This window comes from Lotus japonicus, chromosome 5 (assembly GCF_012489685.1).
Source record: "Lotus japonicus ecotype B-129 chromosome 5, LjGifu_v1.2".
In the NCBI taxonomy this organism is placed as follows: Eukaryota; Viridiplantae; Streptophyta; class Magnoliopsida; order Fabales; family Fabaceae; genus Lotus; species Lotus japonicus.
In genome coordinates, this window is record NC_080045.1 from 61,770,070 (window position 1) to 61,776,146 (window position 6,077).

Genomic DNA, 6,077 nt, shown 5'->3' on the forward strand with positions numbered 1-6,077 from the left:
TTTTCCATCCGATTGCCTATCTTGACCACCACCCTCAATCTCTTTTCCATCTTCGGTTCGTCTTGTTGAAGTTCCTGCTTCATCTGAATTGCTTCGCCCCTCAAGCTGCTTCATATACCCAGCCTTTATCAATTTATCAATCTCCTTCTTCAAAGTAAAACAGTCATCAGTATTATGCCCTGAAATCCTATGATACTCGCACCACTTCTTCTTGTCCACGTAACCCGTTGACGGCTTTGGCTGCCGTGGAAAACGAATAACATTCGCCTCCAAACACGTGTGCAAAGCTTCAGTCAAATTAACCGCCAAAGGTACTGCACGGTCATTTTGGTTCCGAGTCCACGTCATCGAATGTCCTAGCCCACGCACTCCATACGGCTGAGCACGATTTTTGAAATTAGAACGGTTATCAAATCGGCCGTCATAACGGTTACGATTATTATACCCTGCGTTGCCACGTTCGGTCCATCCCTTCGAATATTGATCTGTAACCGCCCCCTTTCTCGCCTCGAACTGCTGTTTCTGCCCAGTTACCACCGCATTCGGGCGGTTATTCTTGATCTGATCACTTTGCTCCTCCCTAATGTATCCTTGAACCCTTTCGCGTAGGTGCACCATTGTTTCCACCGGTTTCCTGCTTAAATTACTGTTTAGACCGCCCGGCCTCAAACCCAATTCAAAGGCTGCAATGCAAATTTCTGGCATCTTATCCTCCAAATGAACAGATAGTTGATTGAAACGCCCCATATAAGATTGCAAAGTCTCATTTACTCCCTGCCGAATGTTGAATAATGTCGCCGGAGTCACTTTTTGTGCACGACTGGTAGAAAACTGAGACAAGAATTTTGTAGATAATTCTGTGAAATTGACGATTGACCTTGACGGTAGAGTTGTAAACCAAATCATCGCCGATTTCTTAAAAGTTGACGGTAACATTTTGCACTTCAACGCATCTGATGCGCCTACAATGACCATTTTCGTGTTGAAATACACTAAATGGTCCTTTGGATCTGAATCGCCATAGTAAGAATCAAGCTTCAACGTCTTCAAATTGTCTGGGACGGCAGTGTTCGCTATTTCCTCTGTGAAAGGTTGAAAGTCCACCACCGTCTCAGCCATTCTTCGATCGCCCTCTCGTAAACCCTGAGTCTGATTAAGATCAGTAAGTTGATTTTGCAACTGCTGATTATGTTGACGAAGTTCATTGAGATCGTCCATGATCCGCTGAAGAACATCGGGAGGAACATCATTTTGTTGAACATGATTCCTCTCTCCGTTCGCCCCGGATCGAGTCACCATCGCGATGAGAAACGAAGCCTAGGAAAGTATCCAAGGCCCCACGGTGGGCGCCAATGTTCCGGTATGGAACCGCAGACTACGGCTAACCAATATCGAGAGCAAGCGAGAGTAAACAAAGTGAGTAAAATGCGTGAAAATGATAGGATCCCTGCCGCTTGGGCGGTCCTTCTTTATTTATAGTTGGGTTTTGATCCGGCTGGATCATGGGTTACCCGGCCCATTTAATACATGATTCGGTCAGCCTAAGTAATATACATATTGATCAGCCCATACCAGACCAATATATAAGTTTCATATTATCATGACATAAAAACTGTCATGATAATAGTACCATTTTCTCGAAATTGTATTAGAAATTTCATCTTAAGGTAAATATTCTACATGTATACTACATTTGCACTTTTTAAGGATAATATGTAAAGTGTGTTTTTTTTGGGTACATATCTAAAGTGTGTAGTTTTTTTTTTTTTTTTGGTAAATAGGAAAATTAAACAACGAAACTACAAGCTAAACAAATCCTCCTGAAGAAACGGCAACAGCGCCGCCGGAGGAGAATCTAAATCAGTCTCCACACATTGCAATCTCGCCTCCTGACCTGCTAGCCAATTTGTTGGTACATTCCCTTCACGAGGAACATGCAAATCTTCACCTCCCAACTTCGCGAAAGCAAGAAATGAATATCCATCAACAAACTACCATATTGATGAAAATCATAGTGACCTTTCTTCACTGCTCGAACCAACTCTAGGCAATCAACACCACAAACAACCTTCTTCCAATTGTGACGCCAGAGAAACTTCAAACCCAATAACAGAGCTTGTATTTCCGCATAAAAGGGATCCCCACCAGCAGCAGCCGCATAAAAACCTCCAAGCCAGGCCCCTGTGGAATCACGAACAAGACCCCCCATTCCAATCTGACGCTGAACATGATTGAAACCCCCATCCACCATACACGAACAAACCCACTTGGAGGTGGCTTCCAGCTAGCCCGTGTCCGCAACTCATTGAGTTTACTACTTAATTTGTAAGTTTATTTTTAATTTTAATCATTGGTTTTCAAACACCTCACACGCTAAGGTGAACCAAAATCACATAAAAAATTTAGCATTAATCTCACAAGTCACAATTAATCTTCTTTTGGCATCACACGCTATGTCTATGTTCACTTATGCCCCATTTTTAGTGGCATACTGAATTCTCCACCCAAAAAGCACGCAACTTTAATTTGTGTCTATTTCATGTCCTTGGAAGACCATTAAGTCAACATTATTTGATTGAATTTAAGAGCACCCCTCCGGTCTTCGTCTTCGTCCACTCCTTGTTTGTATATGCATATTGCATATATGCATGGCTCCCTTCCTTCCACACGCTATATCAAAATTACGTTCTTGTTTCCTATGTTTTTCTCCAATCAAGGACAATATTGATAATGACAATTGAGAATCAATAATTTTTCATTTTTTAAAGAACTATATATTTAATTATTTATTATTTAACACGAAAATTATTATCAAATATGGGTGAAATTCATTCTTTCACGATATGGATTTAAAAATAAGAAGATAGATGAGAACTTTTCAATTTTGGTAAACATTTCATTTTATTTGATAATTTTTACTAAATAAAATAAGAAGTTTACATATAAACTAAAATGATTTATCCCGAATGATAGCTCAATTTATGTTTTCAATGTAAAAAAAAAAACTTTAGTAATTTTTTTTAATAAAAGTCGGTACCTCATTGATGTGCTTGAAGAAGAAGGGTCGGGCTACCGAAGTTAATGCAAAAAAATAAAAGAAAATAATTAAATGTATATTTGAAAATTCTTATATAATTAATTTTAAATTTAAAAAATTCTTATACAATTAGTTTCTATATAGCCAAATTCATTATATGAAAAAATAAGTTTGTTGAGTAGAGGTCTTAGACAGTGTCAAGTGGGCAATGGGTCGTAGTCCGCGGAAGAAGTTTGTTGGGTACGATTTAAGGGTATTATTGTAAACTGGATCATTAGTATCCCTATATATGTTTGTAACACTGAAACCCTAATTATTGTATTTAGAATGAATCAATAAATAGAACTATAGCTGCTCTATAGTCGCAGACGTAGGCAATTTGACTGAACAACGTGACCAAAGCTTTTGTATGTTTCTCTCTACTATGTTCTGTATTCGTGTTGTCGTTCAAACAAAGTTAATGAGTTTTGTCACAAAGGCATCTCAAAACATTATCGAGAATGTGATGTTTGAAACGTGATATTTGATCTCAGGTTTAGTACAAGTTTTAAAAATTCAATTTTCGGGTATAATGAATTCTTGGACATGCATGTAATTAAGTTACACATATTTTTTATAAATTTATTCTCATGTCAAAGAGTAGGAATCTTTCATTCTCATCTAACATTTCCGCCACATCAACAATTTATTAATTTACTAATTAAAATTAAAAAGATTTGCAACTAGTTAGTCTTATGTGACATAATGTGATTGGACATCGGTGTAAAACTTTTTTACACTGATAATGCATATTCATTAATCTCATATATAAATATCAAACATGTTTTTCATTCTGCTCCGTAATGACCTTATAATGAGATTCTTGATAAACATCATCCATGATTTCTTGCAATATCATTCCAAAACTTGTAACAAAACGCTTGTTCATTGATGTTTGTTCCAACTTTTTTTTTTTGAGCAAATTCCAACTTTCTTTTATCATTTGATTGAATTTAGCGGCCTAACCATCGAGCTCAAGTTTGCGTCCACTCCTTGAAGGCATATGGATCATTCCCACATACTATAAATCGAATTAATTAGTTATGACAGTTAGAATGTAATATATAATCCGACATACTATTAATTGAATTAGTTATTAGTTATGACAGTTAGAATGTAATACTCTCTTCGTTCCTATTTATAAGAACCAAATAGAAAATGCCCTTGGGTAGTGTTTGACCCAGCTTATTTTCGACTTAAAAGTCACTTTTAAGATAAAGTAGGGCCAAACAAATTTCATTAAAAAGTCATTGACTTAAAAGGTACTTATTTTTACTGAAGAAAAATGCTAAAAGTAACTTTTTAGAAAAAGATATTCCGAGGAGCTTTGAAAAAAAAGTAGCTTTTTTTAATTCTTGCGTGAGCCAAATCTCGTGAAATCCTTGGCCTCTCTATCGTGTTTTCTTCTCTTCCTCTTGAAACCCTCGATGTATCCTCTGCGGCTGTGCAAGAGCAAACTCTCTTTTTCTGTTATCTTCCTCTGCGAACTGTTGTCGTCTTCCTATGCGATAACAATGGACTCACTTCTCTGCGAAAAGAAACTTCTCTTCTTTCTACTTTTCTTTGCTTTATCGCGGGAGTTGGGTTTGGAGCCCCACCCCTTAGGCTTTGCACCCCACTAAAATAGATACGGAATTTAAATTTCCGTATCAATACGGAAAATAAAATTCCGTATCTATTTTAGTATATAATGAGTGGTTGAAAATGTGACACGCATGCTTAAATACAGTACGGAATTTTAAGTTCCGTATTCAATATGGAGAATACGGAACTTTAAATTCCGTATTTGATAAAGTGGGGTGCAAAGCCCCATAGGTGGGGTGCCAAACCCAACTCCCGGATTCCTTTATCGCCATGGTAATTCATGATTGTGAGTTTTCCCCAGAAATAAGATATGCTTCATATTGGTTTTGGTGTTTAAATTCTCAAATTGGTTCATATCGTTCAGATTTATCATTTTCTTAAATTGGTTCGTATAGGTTTCTTAAATCAAAATCTGGTTCATATGGGTTTCTTAAATCAAAATCTGGTTCATATGGTTTTCTCAAATTGGTTCGCCGGAAGATTTCTGGTATTTGTCACCTGTGTGCTGGTTTTTGTGAGCCATGGTTCATATGGATTTTACACCTTGCGCAGGATTGCTCATGTTTGTAGTGGGTAACTGGTACCCAGTGCATTAGTAGGTTCATTTTAACTTAAAAAGTAAAAAAAAAAACAAAGATTGGCAAACAGCTTCTACTTTTTTTAAAAGCTCTTAATTTTTACTTTGACTTAAAGTAGCTTTTAAGTACAAAATAAGTTGGGTCAAACGAAGCCTGGTCTTTTTTATAAGAATCAACTTGAAATTTGTGGATAATTAATTATTTTTGGCAAGAATGCCCTTATTTAATTAAATTTCTCTCTCTTTCCACTTGCTATAGTATTAATGATGCATAAAAATTAAAAATAATGGGTGGAGGATAACTTTGGAAAGTTGATATAAATTGAAAACAAATTTAATACAATTATCTTGATTAGCTAAATTTCTTAAAGAGTGTGAAGTGGTTGCTTGTTTCTTATATTAAGGAACGGATGGAGTATAAAATTATGGGGTAAATTGCACTCATCTTCTTTGAGGTTTATCATTGTATATTTCTTTATTATTTAGCAAGACACTAACCACCCTTATTTTATTGCGAGCATTGCACTAACCTCTTGAGGTTTATCATTATTGCACTAACATGTTCTAAGATTTATAATTATAACACTCGACCGTCTTTTATTATTCAAATAGTATATGAAGGAAGAGAGGTGAATGCATTTTGCGAACTAGATAAGAAGTCTGTGCAATAATGTTAAACTTCAATGGAGGTGAGCGTAATTTTTCCTAAAATCATTTATGTGATCCTAACAGGTTAAGTTATTGAAATAATTAGGTGTTTAACATGATATCATAGATATTTAATATAGGCTAAAAAGCACTTTTGACCCCTGATGTTTCAAGTTTGTGCAAATTATGCCC